A 22583-nucleotide genomic window follows, 5' to 3' on the forward strand; every position below is an offset into this window, starting at 1 on the left:
ACAGGTCACAAGTGGAAATTAAAGCAATGTTGCTGGGACAAGCCACTCCCTATGGCAGCAAAAAGACCAGTACTCCTCCCATTTCCTGCGTTTTTTTGGCTTCATAGCTCCAGAAAGTTGTTGGGGAGTACAGATCTTTCTATGGGGGTAAGGGATTGTCTAAATACCTAAAAATAAAATAATAATTGGTTCCATGAAGGGAAAGGTGCAGCATCTGTCACACTTACTCTGTGGACACCTGACCCGCGCCGTAAGAGAAGGTGGGAGTGAAAGTAGAAAGAGAGAAAGGGAAGCCTTAGTGGAGGGCTACCGAGTAATTTCGACCACCTGGGGATCTTAACGTGCACTGACATCGGGTCGATGGGGGGACGGAGGGTGGCTGGTCCTGATGGGGCTGGGATATGTAGGTCACCGCCGCTTGAGGCAGGAGGCTAGCTTGCTACCGAATTTTATCTGTTGTAGGCCGTCATTGCACCCGCCACCGCTTCGGTGGTGGACGACGGCTGTTGCAGCGCGCATCTTTCTCTCCCTCTTCTGTCCGCACGAGGCAGCGGAGCTTCCTTCCTATAAAGCAATCAGGTGGCTCAGCTACAGTAGCAGGCCCGTGCATTTCCTTTTTCTTCTTCCTACAGCCACAACTGACATGCATAGTACACGGACGCCACTTCGTTTCGCCTTCATCGAAACGCAGCCGCCGCGGTCGGGTTCAAGCCCGGCAACTCCGGCACAGTAGTCAGGCGTCTTACCACTGCACTACCTCGGCGTGGCAATTCCTGCTCGCAGGATTGTCGAAAGCTGGTTTCTCAGCACCTTCCACACGCTGCCGCAAAACTGTTCCCTGTGCGACCAGCAAACTCGGAGCCAAAAATAAGCGGGCTTAAAACTACCCCCACTGTTGGCAGCGAATAGTCAAGGTGTCTAGCAAGCTAGCTTCAAGTTCCCCGACTTTTCTGTGCTTTTCCCGACTATATAATTTATCGACCACTCATACACCAGTAAAGCACGACGGTCTAAAAACATGAACAATTCATACACAAGAAAAAAAAACTGCAAACACTGCAGTAACAAACTTGCTCTTTCAGAGCAAGTTTACCTTGAGCAAGAAGTCCAGTTTTAGGTTTGTTAATTATGATGCAATCACTGCCGTTCTTCCAGTTCAATATAAGTGGTTACCCTTTCCTTGTGTTATGAAATGTTCTCGCCATTTGCAGATTATTTTTTTACGACAGAAAAGACTAGAAAGAATATAACATTTACAAGTAGTTCAAGTCAATGTAGAAAAAGATATGAAATACATTGTGTAGAAACAAACTAGTTTCTGCAGAGCTTATGATATCAACGTAGTCCAAATAAGCTTTCCAAAATGACACCGAGTAGGAATCGAAAGGCGCCTCACATGGGAAAAGTGGAAGCCCACAAATTCAGTGCACTAGTGATTCTGGCTTACTAGTATACAGAAAATCTTTTCAGCATAGCTATGTTTGCCGGAGAAGAGCAGCAACCAATGCAGAAAAAGCAAATCTATGCAGTGCTCACTTCATGGCCAGTTAGAAAAGTCTCAGGCACAATGCTCACATTATACTTGTTCATGCAAAAAAATGTCATGCCGACATGCTCAAACTAACAACTCGACACTTGCAGTTCTGCTGAGACTTCCAGCCGAGCATCTATGATTTCAGACGGTCACCTTCCCTGCTTTGGCCATTTTTTCAACGGTGTCCTTGACAATAACATTTTTCTGACAATTCCAGGTTTTGCAGTTTGCTAAACGTTTCGACCATGCTCAACGGTGTGGTTGAGGTTAGTATGTTCGTGTCACACCCGCAGTGGCATGAGAGTGTGCTCGAATGCCACAAATTCTGCATAACATACATTATGCACCTGATCACTGAATTTTATATCACTATGAAATTTGCATTAGTAATTCAAAAGTAATAGAAAAAAATAGCATAGAAGGAATATTTTTGTTTTCTGGTGATTATTGCAAGAAATGGTCACATAATTCGTTAGATAAAAAAATTTCACAGGAAGCAAACAACCATGCTGCTGGTGGGATTCAAACCCACAACCTAGAAAGGTATAAAGCAGACATACACAGCTTTTCATACATCTGATAAACCTTGTTTTCAGAATTCAGGAGGCTGTATATGAGTGATTGAAAATATCTTATTTTCAGCAGTATTGACAGATGAAACTATGGCTCCTGCATATCAGGCAGAGCAAGCCTTATGTCACACCAAATATGCACCTCTTGCAACACAGTACACTGATGTCCATTTCTGGAGTGAATATGCAAATTTGTGGTCAGCAACAGCACCAAAGTAGGACTCCTGCACAATATACATGTGTAGCGACAAACTGAATATAAATCACCGCGACAGGATTGGCTGACACACTATAGACACAACCACCAGCATTGAACATGATGCATTTTCTTTTCTTAACTGTTCTGAACAATTAGTTTGAAGTCTGAAAAGTAACTGGATGACTTTATAACAGGGCACATATAAACAATAACCTGCCTTGATTACAATGTACCTTCTCAAAAAGCATTGTTGACACAGAACTCTGCCAGACCCATTAGAGTAATTTTAACATGTACGATAAAGTTACACGATCCATAGCCGTTTGTGTGCTTTACTAAGTTATTACCTATCGAGAAAGAGCTTAGTGTTTGATACAACTCGTTCTTTGCCAAAGGTGAAGAGAATCATGCATTCCCTATAAATGAAATATGGAATGGCAGTGCCGATGTCCAATGACTAACTTTTCTTTGATGATAATGCATGCTTTTTGCGATTCTGTGCTGGAGCAGATGATAAAAGCATCTTGCGGTCCTTCTAGACCTGTGCTGTGCAAACCACAACTCATTTTTTCACCCGGGAAGTGGACAACCGTGCACGTACTAGCCACAAAGAAAATAGATCAGAATGAACCGCAAGATAAACAGAGAATAAACAGTGCAATGCAGTAAAAACATATGAGAAAGCCAAACAACCAACCTAAAACTAAACGTAATCCTAAATGAAAGATGAAATCAATTGCACACACACACGCACACTGATAAAGTCAGAAAATCCAGTTTCACCAACATACAGTTTGATGCTCAACACTTCCAGCTTCCCTAACATGTGTGGGTCCTGGAAACAAACAGTTGGGCAGCAGCGGACAGGTACCTTGAGCAGTGGCTGCCAAAGCAGCAGCTCGGAAGTCTGGAAGAACTCGTTGCCCGAGAGCTGCTCGGTAGTCTTAGTAGATGCGCGGATTCTTCAGCTTCTTTTGTTGTGCCAACAAGCAGACTAGAGTATGTGCAGTTCTCTGACACCACTATCAAGCGTTCAAAACTAGCACAATGAACCTGACATTAACCCAGTGAATTACGGCAAAGTGAAGAAAAAAAAAAGCTCCGCAACTAATAGCCTGAGCCAGTTTTGTTTCAGTGAATCATGTGCCCTGATGCAAATACTAGCAGATACAGTCAAAGACCGATTTTTCGGATACCCAATTTTTCGGACATGCTTGATTATTCGGACTTTTTCACGGCCCCGGGACATAAAGTCATAAAGTCAATGTATTACGCTGCTCAAAATTTCGGACACTCTAAGGAGGGCTATTCAATTTTTCAGACATTCCAAGTGTCAGCCGGGCCAACTGCCACACATTTTGAGCAGTGTCGCCGCCATCTTGTTTGTTTACTTTTTCCTTCGATAGCCTAGAAAATGGTGCCGGCCTTGTGTGCTGCTCCTCAGCTAAACTGACGCTGGATCGAGGCTATATTATTTGCCTAGCAGCTTCCGTTTCTGGGACAATGTCGCTGCCGTCGCTACTCTCCGCCGGAGCATAGAAAGGGACCAATCCCTTTTTCTATGGCCGAAGTGCTTTTTGTTTTTTCTTTCAGCATGATCGCTTCGACTGCCTGTTCCCTGTGTGTTTGCCGTGCGTTTCACGTGCGTTGCCGAGCGCAGCGAGTAGGCCTAGCCGTGCTGATGCAAGCCGTACGTTCTGTCGCTACTGTGGCTCGCATTTAATTGAATCGGCTTCAGTTCTTCAAGAAGCTGTTTCCGGATTTTATAAGGATTATTATTTTTTATTATTATTATTTTTTGCATGCAACGCGGCAGCGAGGAGGCACTCAACGGAGTCGGTGTTGTGATCCAGTAGTTGGTGGTTGTGGTGTGTCTCGACAGTGGGAAAACCTACTCTGTCGATTTGCTTGGAGCACTTAGTACACTCGCCGATGCGTGGAAGTCTGTAGCACCCACAACGCTGCGCAATTTCTTCCGCCCCGTAGGACCTGTACTGAATGACGAGTCGGCTGCCTTGGACGAAGAGAGCGCCGTCGAGCAGCTGTCGGGCAGTGAGCAGCTCATTCAAGACCTTCACACTGCTGGTGTCGAAATTCCATCGGCCGTCTCATTTTCAGAGTTCACAGACGTCGACCATGAGTTGGAACTGTGCGCTGGGCTCACAGATGCAGAAATTATTCGCCAAGTGCTTGTGCAGTCTGAGAGCAACGTCTACGATGACTCACCTGCAGCAGCGCAGCCGATGCAAGCTGAGCTGATGCAAGCGAAATTCAGACGGACCTGTTAGCACGGAAGCGGAGCATGGTGCAGAAAAGCATTCATGACTTTTTCCGACCTCAAAGTAAATAATAGGCAATGAATTGAGCTTTCTTGGTGCGCATTTGTTTTTTCGGACTGCCCGATTTTTAGGACATTTTCGTGGTCCGTTGAGAGTCCGAAAAATCGATCGTCAACTGTATAGAGGAAAGTAGAACTAAACAAAGAGGTAGCACAATATTAGGTGCTTGCCTTTGAAAATCAACCTCTATCAAGTGGCCACTCATACACTGCATTCAAACTTCTTTTTTTTTTTCCTGTGTTTTAGGAAATATAGGTTCTTTAATGCTTTAGGAAACATTCGTCTACATTACAGCCCCTCATGGGACTGTCTCCTTTCCATTTTCACATTCTTCACCAAAAAAGAAGCATAAATATTGAACTATGGCTCCCAGCACGTGTGCATGCTCGGAGCCAGACTGAGGTCTCAGAGCTGCGGATAAATTACCACCTGTATTCAGCAACCCTTTCCCTTGATCCTACTTGTATTGAACAGAAATATACAATTGCCAGTAAATGCAAGATTAGTATTTGCAGGATTTTGTGCTGGGAAAGGTGGAAGCCCAGAAAACTGACACATGTGAAAATGGCAGTGAATGTGGTGTGACTGGAGAGATGTGCGAAAAATGCACAGGGGCTGCTCACGCACAAAAGTCACGCCTATAACCGAACCCTTTGCTGTTGGCACATCCTGCACGCATCAATAATGCACAGTGTCATCACAATGAAGAGAGATGCAGTTCATCGAAGGAAGCAAGCTTGCTGCTTGCAATAACCAAGCGAGGTCATCTTGTAGATCTGCGCTGCTGGAAAAAAGTGGCGGTGCCGAGCTGCAGAGCCGAGGGACCACAGGCGGCGCAGGGTTGTGCCCCGTCCAGGTGCACTACCATAGTTCACCTTCCCTGTCCTTGGAGGGCACCTCAATCACCCGAGGCTTATCGATGATGCGTGCCGTCCGGCAGCCCTTCTCCACGATGCCGATGATCCACGCCTGGTAGCCTTCCTGCTTCTCGATGTCCTTGCAGTAGGCTGCTGCCTGCTCTCGGGGGAGGCAGATCAAGAGGCCGCCTGCGGAAACAGCAAAGCCCCACAAATTGCAAGTGCCACCACTCAGCCACTAGTTAAGATGTGGACAATCACCAGAATCACCAAAAGTCATAAGTGTGCTGTCAATTACAGCGGCAGCTTTTTCCATGTGTGTGAAAGGTAAGCTTCAGAGAGAAGGCACTCGCGCCACTGCATCACTGCGCTTACTTTGCTCTCGTGCTACACTCAGCAAGTTTCCCTTGCAAACAAGGGCAAAGGTACAGGGGAAGAGCCTCTGTAACAATGTCACTGCACTAATAGCTTAAGCCACAGTTTGGCATCCTAGCAAACGATGCGAGATTTTTCGCTCTTTTGCTAGAACAGCCGGCACCCTATGTGGAACCTTTTCCGATACGGGCACGCCTAAAAAACTGGTTATAATCAAAGAATCTTCTTCCAGTGTCCCTCCAACATTGATAAGTGCACGGCTGCATTAGATACATAACCCCCAAATAATGTGCGTTACCGTCATACTATATTATGCCTAAGAGAAGATTAGTAACAGCAACTGGGGACAGTAGACGCCGCGTGGCAATGAAGGTGGATGCAGGCACCCGTGTAGTGTAAAAGCTGAGACTCTCGAACAGGCCACACATCACCGAGGCGTGGCTGAGGACTGGGCTGAATGGAGTCCCACCCCACAGGCACTGCCACCCCAATGAAAAGGCAGACGTGGATGTGGCAATGAGAGATGTAAGATGGTGCACATTCCCAACAGTCCCCGACTGGTGCGGGAGAGAGGTTTCCACGCCCTCTTTTGCATGCATCTCGGAAAGAAACGGATGGAGGCCAACAATCAGGGCTCCTCAACACCCTTTGAAACTTGATGGCGTTCTCCACAGTTAGAAATACGAGGGCCACTGGATGTAGAGGATGCCGGAATGCCCCTCTCCTCGTCTTCACCACTTCCTCCTGGTAACAGTTATGAGCTGCCAGGCTAGCGTGCTGAAGCATGGGGGTCTCCATTTCCCACAAGAACTAGTGTGATCTTTCCTCTCGTTGTAACCTGCCGTTCCTCAAAATGCTAGGCTCTATCTTTTTTTTTTTATAAGTAACACAGCCGCCGATTTTTACTAAAGCATTGATTTACAGTAAAAGCCAATCAATTCGAACTTCACATGATCAGAAAAAAGCCTCAATTATCCAAAGTTCAAAGGTACTACCTCCTCTCCTTGCATTGGAGGTGACGCAGCGTCATTACTAGGCCATGATACTGAGGGGGTGGTTCTCTGGCCATGTACAAAGTACTAAGCAGCCCAGGTGTGACACCGCACAATACGAATTCTCCGTGGCAGAATCGACTCATGTTCGAATTAGCAAGCTTCCTTATATGTACGTTTTTATAAAGCCTGGCTGGATCTGGTAGCACTGTTAAAATTATTCAGAAAATTGAATTAGTGAAGCTTGAATTAACGAGCTTTCACTGTCACAGCTAGATCTGTAGGAGAACCCTCACTGAAAGCTCTAAATTATTAAGTGGCAGTTCAACTTGGTTAAGTATAGATGTACGTGCACAAGCAATGTTTAGCTCTCATTTAGCTGAGTTCTACTTCATTCAACTTCTCTCACAGCACTGTCATCATCACAACCACATCACTAGTAGCAGCAGCACAGTAACAATGAACTGACTGGCTGGGCGGGTAATCGAAGCGCGCTTTATAAATTATGATGACAACTGAAGTGCAGTGTGAAACACTAGCAGTTGGTTAGCTTGTAAAGAAAACTGGCTACCAAGATGGTGGAGCGGTCGAATACAGTGGCCAGTAAAGCTGGTCTCTTTGCCTCGGCCTAAGTTTGAAACCCAATGGCGGTGAGATTTTTTGTTGCAAAAGCAACACTACGACAGCCAAAGAGAGACCTCGGGTGGCCGCAGCTACGTCATGAAGAGGCATAGCTACGAGAAGAACAAGATGAAGAAAAAGAGAGGACAAAGAAGAAGAAGAACGCTCAGTCATCCGCAGCTAATGCTTTCGCTCCACATTCGGTTCAGCAGCATTGAACCCTTTTCAAATCCAAGAACGCGGGCAGTAATGCTACTGCATTAGAACCGGTCTCCCAAAGATATACTTAGTTCTTTAGTTGCCCATAGCTTCCATGAGACATCAGATTATAATGCAATGCAAATTAAAGAGAGTATTGCGAGATCGCCAACATGACTATGAACAATAATTATAAACATTATCAACGTTTTTCCTGATATCTGCCATTTACACAAGCTGCAGGAGTTATTTTCCATATTCCTCATTGTTCATAAGATGTCCCATGAGTGCCAACTGTTACACCTGTCTGGTTACGGCACTGAGCTGCAGAGAACTGGCACAGCTTCTCTCTTGCCGAGGAACTACGAACAAGGCTGATACCCTGACAACTGCTGAAACTTGTACCAGAACTGACGGAACTGCATACGAAAAAATTGAAATGAATGTCAATTGAAACACCCGAGTTTCCGTTAACTTAAAAAAGAACATCTGAGGACATGTTGTGCTGCATTCCAGAGACAAAGACCACTTTCGCAGAAAATGAAGGCTTTACAAGCTAAAGAAAGGTTAACAAGCAAACATATTGTTTCAAGATTTTTTTGACCCCAGATCCCCAAGGATAGGCTCTGTAGTCACTGAATTTAAAATGGTGAACATGGACTCCTGTTCTTGACACTAGGTGTTTAAATCAGGAGACCGGAAAATTTTTCAATCTAAATTTTATCAGCAAAAAATGCATTTTTTGCTGCCGGACAAACATTCAAACAACGAGAAACAGCTATAAAATTAATTGTTAATAAAATCAAAAACTGAATGGGGTCACGCCTAAACATTGAGGAATCAAAAAATTTCCAGCGTGTTTTCTTTAATTGTAAAAATAAACAAAAGTTTAAAGTTTTTAATCAGAGAGATTTGGGCCACTTTAAACAAATCATAAAAAGAGTAAATAAAAATTTGTAGTTATACTAGTCAAAGCAACACTGAATGTTCTTTTTTAAGACGTAGCTATTTTTTCTAACTCATATTTGTATCTTAATTTTGAGCACCCGGAGGCAACATTGGCATAAATAAAGCAGTGCTTCTCTACCATGGTTGTGTCGGGGAACATTTTGTGGACCGGTCAGGGTTCGTACAGATTCAAAACAGGCAAATTCAGCGATATTCAAGGAATTTCAAGGCCCAGTTGGAGTATTTATTAAAGAGCAAGTTGGCAGGCTAGTTGGTTTTGCATAATTAAGGAACAGCGCAGTGTTTGTGCTTTCTTGTGTCTCTATGTCCCGTCCTTCGCGCTGTTCCTTAATTAATTTTGCAGTATTTTCAAGGACTCAACACAATGCTACATGCACCAGTTTTCAATATCAGGTACTAATTTTACTGAACAAAATCGAAAAAGATACATTTCAAGGAACAGCTTGTATTGCACTAAGCCAACATTGTACTAAGCACACATAATAAAGCCAGTATTGCACTAACCCAATATTAAAAAATGTTCCGTCTTGAAAAACACCCTGCAATGCATTGGACCAATGTCGAAGAGCAATTCATTCTGCAAAACTGCTAATTAATGGCAACTTCAGGGGAGCTTCTGCCGCTTTTCCTGAATCTTCTCGTTGAGGCTACACAGTTCCTCAGTCTTGCTTCGTGCAGCCTTCCTCAGACTATTGGATCTGACAATGTACTTCAGATCATTAGCTGCCTCTGCCTTTTCAGCATACGTATCTGCTGAAGCCTGGAGGTCAGCTATTGTTGCCTCGAGTTTCTTTTTCTTTTTTTTCATTGCGTCGATCTCTTCGTCGATGCAGTGCCTCTTTGATTCTCTGAGATCATCACACTGCTTCTTTTTTACTGCCTCCAGGTGTGCAGCATACTGCTGCTGGGCAGCTGATACAGCAGTCCTTAGGTCTTTCGTAATAGGGACATTAAGAATGCCCCCTGCCTTTCCACAGCGTCGCATACAATACACTGCGAAACATACGAGAGGTCATTCAGGTTTTTTACGCAACCTGGCAGTTCACACTAAACCCTCGCTCCACAGTGGCCTGCCCGTGGCTGAGCACAAGCAAAAGCTTGACAACTTTCCAGAGTTCCCCATATGATGAATTAAACTTCATCAGCTCAGACAAGAACTCGTCCAACCTGTTCACATTCTTCTCAAACATTTGCAAGTTATGCAGCTCTTCCTGCAGGAACTCAGTGTACTCACCCAGCACGGTGTCTCTTTGGTGCTCAGACATTCTGCCTGCTGTAATGAAGGCATCCAACACTCTTCTCAAGCTGACCAGGCACTCACTTGGTTTTAGTACACATTTGTCGTGGGTCCAGAGAGGACAAACTCCTAACGATTGAGAATCTCAGTGGGCTTCTCTCAAGCACCTTCCTTGTCACACTGATCAAGAAGTGTTTGCATTCCATGTGGAACTGGAACACATCCTTCTGGCTTGCTTTAATTTTCCAGACAGTCTGTTCAGCGGCATGGCCTACATTCACCTTTTCAAGCGAAGTGTGGTTCTAGGTGCTTTCAATGTCCACCATCAGGAAACCAGTAACTCCTTTTGCTGAAGACAAGACCGAGCACTTCAGAAACTTCGTCAATAGCTTCCTGACTACTGTTTCCAAGTCCCTCGCTAGAAAGAACGCCATGGGCTGATCTGTTTGGTACTCAGTGAGGAATGGCTTGAGGGTTCGTGGCCACACCTAGTGCAAATTGAAGCTTTGCTAGCAGCAATACATCACTGGCAAACTCGCACAAGTTGTGGAATGATCCACATTTTGGGGGCTTACTTCCTTCTTTGCAGCTGCAATAAACCTCTTAATATCACACCACAATAGCAAGGCTCTCGCTATCACAGGGACGTTCTCCAACCATCGGTGTGCAACAAAGTTCAGGGGAAAATTCTCCTGACCGGTAACTGCTGAGGTCTTCCCTCCTTGCAGGAGAACCATGGAAAAGCGCACTCAGACTTGAGAGCAGACAGTCAACTCCCCCCTTACTTGCTGTAACACCTGCCCTGTAGGTATTGTGCATGGTATGGAGGCCACAGGTCCCAATGTCCAGACATTGAACTTGGTACGCTTGATGCAGGTGCTCTTGGAAATTCTTGAGTAACTTCAGGTTAAGATTGGGACCAATCTGAAGAATTTTCTCAAGAGGGAAAGGCTCGAGCGCACTCAGCAGCTTTCCTTGGATGTCCTCTGATGTCGAGTGCCCCATAAACACCGACGTATAGTACCTCGTTGCCACCTTGTGAGACGAATTCCAAAACCGGATGTGAACATCCATTTGTTTCCGCTGGAGATAGTCGTTCGTGGACTCGTCGAAGAGTACCACGTAGTAATCACAATCTTTTATCTCCCGCTGCAAAGCAGATAAAAAGAAGGGCCTCAGACCATGGCTTGTCACGTAGGCACATTTTTTTCTCTCCGTAAAAAAAAGCTTTAGCCACGTCACTGTCCGGGAACATACGCTGGAATAACTGGCCTGCTTCCAATGATGACCGATAGGAGAAATGCGATGTGACAACCTTCAAAGTCCACAGAATCTCTGCGTTCGTAACCAGCTCGTGTGCTTTGCAAGCATCGTCTAGCTTTCCCAATGGCGAAGGAGGTGGGACGGCTGAACGTTGGCTCACACTTGGAACTAAATAATTTCGCACCGAGCTGTTGGCTGCAATCTTCATGACACCAGCATGCTTGGCACTCTTCATATGGCTCTTTAACGCCGACTCCCCCATGGCGGTGATATCGAAGGTTTTGCTGCAAGGCTTGCACCTTGCGCGGTGCTCACTCGTCGTATCTGGTGCAATCCAGTCTTTGTAAGTGTCGTTGTGAAGCCACGCACCTTGAAATTCGCATTTCCCAGGCATTTTCTTTGCAGTCAGATGCTTCAGCCGCAACAAGTCGGGTGCAGAACCGACGTAAAAAAGTAATGCCATCAACCACCATAAGGAAGCGCCGAAATCAGATTGGATTGCATTGGCTCGAGTTGGCTTCAGAGAGAGTGGCTCCAATGTGGCTAACCATTGTGCAAAGTTGGCTATATTAGCACAAACTGATTTTTTATGCCTGAGACGCAGATACTGAAACACAATATTAATAATACAAATATTTTAACCACGTTTTTTTTTATGATTAATAACCATTTGCATGCAGTACACTAGGAATTCAAGAATTTTCAAGGAGCAGCAAAATTCTAGGATCTTCAAGGGCCTTGAAAACGAAATTTTCAAATTCAAGGGTTTTCAATGTTTTCAAGAACCTGTACGCACCCTGCCGGTGCAAGTGATGGGGGACACTTTGACGAGACAGCGGGGGTGTAAATTAATGCAACATGCGGCGTCAAACTGGCGCTTTTCATTGACACCTTGCAAAGAATGGTAAGACAAAACTCCCACATCACTTCAATCTGGACAGTTTGCCAATACATACTGAGGTCAAGCTTGAGCAGAGTTGAATTTCTGCAGCCAAATTTATCCCGTTGCTGCCCTGCCACAGAGGTGTGTAGTTAGCGTGTTCAACTGCTGTGCCTGAGATTGCAGGATTGAATCCCAGCCACGGCGGCTACTTTTTGATGGAGGCACCCGTGTGCTGTGTGATGCCAGTGCACACTAATGGACCCCAGGTGGTAGAAATTTCCGGCGTCATCCACTGCGGCATCACTCTCATAGCCAGAGTTGCACTGGGACGTTAAACTCATAAACCAAACCAACTTGTTTTTGCATATACGTTTCACGTATGTACGTCTAGAAAAAGCATGCTTGCATGCTTATGTTGTAGAAAACTGGAACAAAAGTTTTACATAAAGAACGGGGAACATTTCTGCTTTCCCCAACCAGAATGCCCCAGGTCAAAGTGGTAAACTTTGCCCTCATCACTGCTTCTTTGAAACTCCGTCAACTCATTTTAAGCTTCAACATGTTCATTGGCAAAGCAAGCTATGCCAGCTTTACAAGGGGCCGCAGTCCATGTAAAGCACTTTTGTCTTTTGTTTTTTTTTTTGCTGGGGCAGGTTTTGCAAACCCCTAAAACTGGTTGTGTGGAACCCCATTGTACCAAAGGCTCTAGAATTCGACTCAGGATCCACCCCTTGTGCAGCACTTACCGGACGTCTCTGGGCAGAAACCCTGCAGCAGCTGGAAGGTAGAGCCACAAGCCTTGGCAACGGCTGCCATCTTGGCCAGCACCGGCAGGTTGTGGATGACAAAGGAGACGTCATTCTTTTGTGTCCGAGCCAGCAGCTGTGCGTGGCCCAAGAGGCCACCGCCTCGCACATCCGTGGCACCGTGGGCATTGTACTTGTGCATCAATAGTGCAGCTGCACAAGGAAGGCCAAACAGGAGGAAAAGTTGAATGGGCGTTCGAGTACTGCAACAAGTGCTTCGCATCAGCTGAAGCACGTTTTGCAAAGGGGAAAAAAATGCTTATTCTATTTTAATGATGACAAATGAATATCTGGGTCATGAGCCTTGTCACTGTGTTTCATGATGTACAAACAGTCAAGGCCATCATGTGCCAGACATCATGATGAATGGTCAGCATGAGTTGAAAGAAATAGGAAGCTGCTCACACCTAAAGTAAGCCTAGAATTCTGGGATGCCTTTTAATTGTGGGGGAACTGCTGAGGTATTTATAGATTGTTATGCAGATGCTTATGCGTACGTTCCGATTCCAACACAAAGCAAAATGTTGCTTTCAATGCTTTGCCTGTACAGGCACCGAACAACGCCTCTCCTTTCGTTGTGACAGGGTTGTTGCAAACAGCACCAGATGGTGCTACCAGTGCCATAGCTGGGGCAGCGGCATGTCTTGCTTTGCCCTGCCGCATGGAATAGGAACATTTGACTTCATCTGATCGAATCAGGCAAGTGTCCCAAACAAACTTGGTATTAATAAATACTGACGAACAAATGCCATTTCTGTGTGAGGAATTTGACCCAGAAGGATTCAGCGGTGTAGCTGAGAAGCATTCTACGGCATGCATGTAATTGTGCAACGCGCTGTAGTTGGATGTATTGACATTTAGATATATAAAAAACGGCAGCAAATAATCTCAAAGGCAACTTTGAAGCAAAAGTACAGAGCACCGACACTAGGGGTCCCGTTCTGCAGTGATGTGCCGCTGACTGGCATACTGGCAGTGTGCTGCTCGCTGAGAGTCCTGTCATTTACTGTAACCACAGAAGCCTGTCACATTTCATTAGTATGAAGTTGCATGTGAAATGTGCAAGACTACGGCGAAGTTGGCTAAAATAATTCGAGTACAGTGTGTAACAACATTTAATGCTGATGGCAACTACAGGATCTAGTGGGGGATGGGCAGTGCTTTGTCTATCGTGCTCTATGTGGCCAAAGTGGACCAACTGCTTTGCATGTAAACCAGTGCGCATTCACCGAAGGCACCAAACTTGCACGAACATTCAGTGCATTTTTTTTTTGTTGCGAAAGCAATACTACAACAGCCAAAGCGAGACCTTGGGTGGTCGCAGCTATGTCTTGAAGAGACGTAGCTACAAGGCAAAGAAAAGAAGACAAAGAAGGAAAGGAAGATGAAGACAACGAAGAAGACAAAGAGGAAGAAGAACGCTCGGTGACCTGCAGCTAATGCTTTCGCTCCACATTCGGTTCAGCAGCGTTGAACCCTTCTAAATTTTTTTTTCTTTGCATCGACAGCTAGCTCCATTGACCTCTTGCACCACTAACCTCACACTACACTAGTTTGAAAACCAAGCTCCTTTCACATATTTCTGTTACCGGTGTTGGCCGAGTGCAACAGTATATTATAGAGAAACTGCAACAAAAAATTTCAGTATCAATTAAAGTTAGAATTTTCTCGACCTGTTCTTTTTGTTTTTAAACCATACATGTTGACAATTGTCTAGAATAGCTCAAGCTCATACTGTTTCTGCTCCATACCTGTGCGGTTGAGCCGTGCCATGGAGTCCCGTGCTCGGTGGCAGGCTTTGTGGACGTCCTCCTCGCCCACAACCAGGCGTACCCTGTTCCACCGTTCTGGCTGCTCCAGCCACTGGAGGGCACTCACTGCCACCTGACTGCCTAAGGGCTTGGTCAGCACCAGCACGTCACCAACCACAGCATTCTCTGCCCTGGGGGGACAACACATGGCAATGAGCAGCCAACCCCACCAAAGGAGGCTCCGTATTCACCATTACGAAGCACTGGCTCCCCAGTTTCGCAATGCTGCCATCCTGTATGTCCATGTTGGGCGAATTAATTTGAACAGAGGACCTAATTTGGACTGTGGTGGAGAGTACACTTCCTGGAGGCCCCAAATATGCCTGACCATATAAATAGACCTCATTTAGGAAAAACATAAAGGAACCAGAAAATGTGTATGTCTTAACAGAAATGCCCCTAGAATGTTAGCACACTTGTTGTGTCCAATTAAATGCTACACAAAAGCAATGAATAAGGTGGCCATTCAAGGAGAGCACAACTGAAAATTTAGTCCCCTCTTAAGCTGCAATCAGTTAACAATTCTTGTACTGATGAACTATGCAAGATAAATGGTTGGTTGCATGCCATTGCATGCTTCCTGGTTGTGCGCAGGTCTGCCGCTTCGGCACCAATCAGCACACGCGCACACTGGCGGCTGCGCCCGCCATATCGGATCATGCTAGCGCGTGCGGATAGACGGCGTGTGGAAATAGACCACAGTAGGAGATCACGCTACCCTATAACTCCCTTTTATTGACATATAGAAGAAACATGAGGAATGTTACCCCCACCCTCCTGACAGAAATTGACGTTTCCGTAAAGGCGGTACTGAGGGAGAAAGAGTTCATTTGAAACTTGCATTGCTCCCATTGGAGATCGAAAGCGTAACAAATTCTCGCAACGTTATCTGCCGCCTTGTTGGAGCTCTCTACTGGGAAAATCAAGAAAACAAGGGAAGCGTTACCATTCAACAGCCCACGTGCAATCCGTAGGAAGCGCGTGCTCTGCCGCCAGCCAGAGCGCCTTAAAATGCGCGAGACTGGCAGTCACTCCAGGGGAGGATGCCTAATGCAGTATTGTACAACTTGTCCAATTCCAATCCATTTTAATCGCGAATTTAGTTTTCTTTAAATAGAACTGCAACTAATTTTCCCTGATATTCCATGAGCTTTTCCAGATTATCCAAATTCCCGGAGAATTTCAGGTTTTCACAGTTTGTAGACACCCTGTGACAGAACCACGAGCAGTATGCATCTCGTGCTCTTACATGTTCTTAACAGGATGCCTGGAGGTCCATGTGCGAAATAAAAAATTGTTGTTAACCCTTGTGTAAATTGCTTCTGCATTAAAATTCTAAATAAGTGCCTATACCTGGCTCGCTCTCGGTGGCGATTACTTTCCCAGATGAACAGTAGACAGCCCAAGAGAAAACTGGTTATGCCTGAAGTGTGTGTTGTGCTAGAATTCCCAGCTACAGGACCGTCACCAGGTCAACGCATGACCTGTTTTTCATGCAAATTTCACAGCTCTGTGTATAGGGAGACTTAGGCAACAATGCTGCATCTGAAAAGTCTATGAGGCAAAGTAAAGACACAATCAACTACCAAGGCACTAATGCAGGGATACAGCCTAGATGGTGCTGGTTAGCAGTGAATGTGATGTTGCTGCTAGACGCACAAAAAGATGACTATGTCACACTTGATCTGTATTTGTCATTTGGTGCACTTACGAGATGAACTCAGCCGGATGACAGCAGCTCGTGCCACAGCCACCAATAATGAGCCAAGGGTTGAGGGCCGTCTGTCCACCAGTCACACTGGTGCCCGCTAGCGCAGCTGCCTCTCGAAACCCGCGCACCAGCAGAGGCAACACCACATCCCGCTCCTTCTCCGTCAGTTTGCTGCTCACTCCCAGCACTAGGAGCACATTGTCACACTCGGTCACACCATGTGCATAGAGCCCACTGAGGATGCTGGCACAGGCAATCTTGCCCTGCCATATGGGATGGAAACAGATTGGGAAACAGTGAGCACAGGAGGCTCAATTTTCACAACAGAGTAACAAACGTAAATCAGCTTAGCAAATACACCAATGTGCGAAATCCGGCCAAGAAAACAGATGCTTTACATGGCAACCCTCCTACGACTATTTACACCTAGTGTGGCATGTGCATGTTGTTACTTTCACTATTATTTTGTTTCAGTACTACCTTAGAAGCTTGTGTACTGCTGCTACAATCAAAGATTTAACTTGAACATACTGTGGCAATTTTAGAACGCAGTTCTTAGGCACACGTTACTGGCTCGAACAGCGTTGTCGTTGGGTGTAACTGATGGGCAGCTACCACAGTGGGCACTGACCAACTTGGGGTGCAAGATTCTGCTCGGCTTCCTGTTACCTGCCATGGTCCTACAAAACAGTATGGTAAATGGCAAGAACCCCTCAACGCTATTGCATCCCATACTCAAGGAAGAAGCTTAAGTGTACCTGAGATACACCGGCCAACCTGGGGTGCAAAATTCTGTTCGGCCTCCAACAATCTGATATTTGAAATTGCTTAAGATGAACAGATTTATTTATATAAGTTTTCCTTACAGAAACAAACACATGCAAACTGAACATGAAGCAACACCGCTGATGCTGCATCAGTTATTTTTTGTGTGTGGTGCGTTCCATATGAGAGAGAAGAACAAATTAAATAAATGGTAAGGTTTTAACACAGTTAAATGAAACTGGCAAGTGAAAGCTCTGCTTAGCTTGGTTTTACTCGCTTTAGCTTGGTAGTAATTCACTCATACTACAAATTGTTGCGTTCATCAATATGCAGTCGCAAAAAAGCCACTTCCAAACATCATTCAGCCTTTTGCTAACGGTGGGAGACTGTCTGCCAGTCTTGTCTGTTGCTCTTTAGGTAGTTTATCTAGGTAGATGTAGGTGACACCGTTGCTGCTTTCTTGCCTGCTGTTCAAGCCGAGCCAGGCAGCGCATCTCAGCCCCCCTGACAACTGTTACAAAGGACGTCACTGCTATTGTCACACAAACTGCCAAACAATTAGTGCCCTGCCATGTCACCTTCCAACTACCACCTTTCAGAGGCATGCTCATTCACAAGCTCCACATACGATGTCGCCGCCACGCGGCTACCTCTGGAAATGCCAGAAGGGTGGTAGCGGCGGAAGACGCGCCAGACGCGCAGCTTGCAGAGGTGCCTCTTGCCCAACATCTATGCTTCTTGTCGCATCACGTGCTGCTTTTATCGTGCCATTCTGTTTCGACTGCGGTTTTTTATATAACCTCATCCTATTATAACATTATTATAACGTCCACACATATGTGTGGAGCACACAATATAAGTTACACAGGAAATTCGGTTGGAGAGTTTTCAATTTGCTGTCTGCCGCACAGCACACGAACTGTGCATATATGAAACTGCATAATGAATGTTTAAAGCAGCGAGAGAAGAACGGGCGGGAAGAATAAAAACACTAACGGCATGAGTGTAGTGCTGCTTGTTGTTTTTGTATTTTGTAGCCTGCACCAGTTCAGATTTCCTGCATAATCAAGGTTAGCATCTAAAAACTTCGGATCAAGGTTGCGCAAGTTTTTGGCATGCAGTAGCAGTGACCTTGACTGTAAGTAAACTGTGAACTACCCTTGAGCGTAACATTTTTTTGTTAGCAACCGTACGTAGCTGCAAAGACCGTGCAGGTGCTTTGTAAAAAATCAAATATATGTTTCCCGCACAATTCCTTGTGTGCAATGCTTGCAGTCAGAAAATACCACATGCGCACTAAATTTGGAGTAATGTTCTGAATTTTAAGCCCACGTGGGGCGACATCCACAGCCACTAGTAGCCTTTGTGGTACCCAGGAAGCTGTAGGTATTCTCGCTTTAAAGCCAAAATTATGCTGCTTATCAAGCGACCACTGCTGAAAAATACTTTAATTCAAATTGATACCTATCAGAGGTGCTCCAAATGAAATTAGCCCTGTAGATCATCATTGCCACTTTCCAGCGCCATGATTATGCGCATTTTGCTTGTATAGGCAGCAAGGTGAAATCAGGTGAAAAGCGGGCCCCTCAGAACAAGGTCCGCGTGTACCTACAATGGCGTTAAAAGTGCATTTTATGCTCAGATGAGTACTATGAATAGGATAAGAGCCACAGAGATTCCGAGTATCCCTCTTGCTCTCGGCGCACGCTTGTCTTTTCTTGTCGCTATTAGAGCAGCCTCAGTACAAATTGCAGCTGCCACTCCAAGCCCTCCGTAGTTGAATGCTTTACATACCGGACCAGACACCCCTACATCAGGTGGTTTCTATTGCACTTGAAATGTACACGCACAAAACACTTGGACGGTGACAGCAAGATCTTTCTCGACAAAGCAGCACACCCCTACAAAAATTTCAATAGAGCCTCTGCCAGAGCGGTGCTCAACATTAGATTTCCTGTGGCGCCCTCTATGAGCCTGGTGTGCTGCAGCTTTGGCCGCACATGTGGCGCCGTCTGGGAGGCGCCGCCGAAAAAGGCGGCTGCCTGGATCTGCAGCCATGGGTAGCGCCGACGCTGTGTTCCGATTTCTTCCTGATTCTCCGTAAGAGTAAAAAAATAAACGCCAACTGAAACAAGAGCCTCTACTTACTGTTGTCTTTATGGTCATTTCCAACCTCATATTGCACCCATTGGTTTTCGTTTCGGCTGTGCATTTCCAATGTTTGCTTTTTTCCCCAGGGCTGCATGCTATAGGTTTCTTTGAAGCATGTACGACCGATCACTTGTTTGTATCGAGCGCGCAGCACGCGAAAAGAAAAAAAAGGTTGTTTTTTTTATTTTACTTCTGGACCAAGCTGGAGCTCTAAGAATTGTACTATGCATGCATGCTTGGAACCAGCGCTCGGCAGGTCTTCGGACACGGCCTGTGTTGTAGAGAGCGCGGAGCCTCCCTGCCCAGTGGGAGTCATTTCTCTTTTTTTTTTTTAATGACCTCCTAATGATAGTTTCCAGCTGTTCTCGGCGGCCGCTTTTGGGAAGACTAACCTGACGTGGAAGTATGACATTGAGAGCGAAGCACATTGCAGGAGTGCACGCTTTCTGACTTACCACGCGTTCATGGCTCCCCGCAAAGAGAAAACCTCCTTTAAAACTAACAAGTCGATTTACTGCTGTGTTTATGGGTGCCATAATAGTCATAAAAATACTGCCAGGAAGCAACCGAAAGTCAAGTTTTTTCAGTTTCCTTGGAAATCATACAAGAGCGACATTACTCATCATTAACAATGACACACGGCCTTGCAGATGCAACTGGCATCCCTGATATTGCGTGGGCTTGCCAACAACTACATACAACAAACCGAATTGCATATGTGGTGAAGAGACGCTAAAAGGGGGCTAATAAAACTCACCTCCAAGCTGACGTAGAAGGCGCTTTTCATTTGGGCAGCGCATTTTCCAAAGATATCCGAGGACCCGTCTGCACTGTGAAGTTCCTCGCGCACTCCATACACATACTTGGATTCGTACAGTTTCTGACCGCGCACCAAGCAGTTATTCTTAAAATAGTTTAAACATTCTCGATCGCCCGAAATCCACAGAAAAGCATGCGCTGCGGAGATTGCTCAGCCATGCCTGTTTTTCCGTGCACTGCACTGTCACAAGTCACCACTCGTTTTGACGCACCGAGTAGAAGATAAAAAATACGGCAGAACAGCAGAGTGCCGAAAAAGCATGCATGGCCCGACGCCCTAGGACACATCTCCCGATACAACCTGTGCTCATCTCGTCCTGCGGAAGAGCTTTATTTTTTCTTTTAAGAGCCTTTCCATTGACCGACAGTGCCCAGCTGTACTCTGCTCTCACTTCTGGAGGGTCTAACATGTCGTCTACACATACATTGCCACCGAGGGAAAAGCCAGTGTTGCACATTGCACACTGGCTTGGTTTTTGTTTTATCTCGTTACTTTCAAAGTGCCACATTGCTAGAGTTCCGAATTCCTACTTCAAAGAAAAAAACCGAAGAGCCGCCAGCGGAAGCATTCGCATGCCGACGATGCGCTGCGCTTAAAGCGCCAGTGGTCTTCTACCAGAAGGCATGAACGGGTAGCGGCTTTCTTCCCTTTGCCTTTGGTTTATTTTTCAACACATACACATGGTACATGTGTCTCTTACGTGCACATGTGGTACGAGGCAGGAAATGACCGAAAAAAGTTTCGTTCTAACACGTTTGCTGTCGAGAAGCGTAGACTTCGCCTTCACTCGGCCACCTCTCACCGACGAGCAGACATACCCGTTATGTGCGCTCCGGCGGGAGTTGGCGCCTGTTCCGGAGCAGTGGCGCCTCGATACCAGCGCACTAGGCCCTTGCGATCACTACGAACGCTGCCCAAGATGCCATGACAGATGAGATGGGTACCCAGCACCACCACCAGATGTGCAACAGCGGTTAAGTGCTGAGAACTACTGCTGACGCTGAACGCCCGCATTAAGAGCGGAGCTACACTTTTACGTCATCAACCCGAATGCGGTCTTTCTTCTTCTACACATAACACACGTGTCACTATTAAGCCGTGCATGAACACAGCCGACCAAAAGGCCCTGCATGGCTCAGGGTGTAACTTGGGATCTGAGGATCCTGGAATGATGTACTCTGATAATATTCAATAACGAAGCCCAAGACGGCAACGCCAGCTAATTACAGCGATGATAGGCAGCTTGCCAAGTACCACCAGCCAGAGGTTTCACAGCTCCCTCGGCTTCTGCAGGTTTGGAAGTGAAGTATCACTCTAAAACAATGCAAAAAAAAAAAAAGCAAAACATAGCACAACGATGTCCGAGTTAAATATAGCAGAATCAGACTTCGCAGTTGACTGTCCTACGCACACACAATCAACACAGGTGGAACCAAAGGTCTATCATATTTTTGTCACAGTATACTAGGCCGATGTATGACAAACAATTATAAAGCAATATAAATGGTCATAAAAAATAAAAGCTTGAAAACATGAGTAAACGTTCACTCATATAGAGAAGCATGCGGAGTGGACAAATGGCTCACCATGACATAGGGGTCTTCAACGAGCGGATACAAGTAATCAACGCTCTGGACCAGTGACAGCCCACCATGACGAAGCGGTGTCAAGCTGCATTCGATACCGGAACCTGCGATTACCAGAAGGATGCATCAAGCACGTGACCTCAACGACAGATGCACAGTGGGGTTTGAGCAGAGCATGATTGAGTGCACTTCGCATCACGAACAAGATCGTGCCACTTTTGGCGCTCACCCGAACGTGGCAGGCCCTGAACTTGAAAATACTGCTGCGGCTGCTGACAAGGCCCGTCGCCGAGTTGTAAGAGTCCCTCCAGGAGTTTAGTTTGCGAATCCTGGGGGACTTTACACCCTCATCCTTTCAAGTCGGCGAACCGCGTCAACCTGAAACCGGGATCCAAGCCGTGTAATGCCGGGTCGAAAGGCCGCACGGGGCCGCCGACTTCGAGCTGGACCGCAGCCTGCTGTGCGCCGTTGTTGGCGTTGCCGTTGTTTTCCATCACTGTTTACGGCGATGACAGACCCCGTCTTTGAAGATTGCCTTCGGGTGAAGCGTCTGCAGCGCGCCGGCGGTCCGAAAAACGAGAGCCCTTCGACCTCTCCTCGCGAGCAAGATGGCGCTCGTCTAGGCTTTTGCGGGAGGACGACGCGTTATGCAGTCGCTCGCCCATTGGTCTAACAGGCATCACGTGCAGAGTTGTCGTCATGAGCGGGCCGCCGGGGCGCATCGGAAACGAGCCGCGCGTTCCGTAGCGAGCCACATGCGCTCCGCCGGACATGCGCAACGTCGCGTTTTGTTTTGCTGGCGCAACGGGCGTAATCATCGACAAATACGTGCGCGCCAATAAATGTGCCTTTTCGAATTATATATTGTTTGAAGCGTGCAGCGTTCTTCACTGC

At 46.2% G+C, this 22583-nt stretch overlaps 2 pseudogenes across 1 annotated transcript; both read right to left on the reverse strand.

Moving 5' to 3' along the window:
- Positions 1–1958: 1958 nt before the first annotated feature.
- Positions 1959–22517, reverse strand: LOC146178200 (inactive selenide, water dikinase-like protein; annotated as a pseudogene). Its single transcript, XR_014700571.1, has 6 exons — positions 21919–22517; positions 21690–21793; positions 16368–16630; positions 14597–14787; positions 12786–12998; positions 1959–5690 (listed from the first exon to the last, which is right to left on the reverse strand). The product of XR_014700571.1 is annotated as an inactive selenide, water dikinase-like protein (transcript).
- Positions 8521–12762, reverse strand: LOC146178201 (uncharacterized; annotated as a pseudogene).
- Positions 22518–22583: the final 66 nt, after the last annotated feature.

The sequence above is a fragment of the Amblyomma maculatum genome, chromosome 9 (assembly GCF_055883805.1).
Source record: "Amblyomma maculatum isolate TAMU_Amacu chromosome 9, ASM5588380v1, whole genome shotgun sequence".
In the NCBI taxonomy this organism is placed as follows: domain Eukaryota; kingdom Metazoa; phylum Arthropoda; class Arachnida; order Ixodida; family Ixodidae; genus Amblyomma; species Amblyomma maculatum.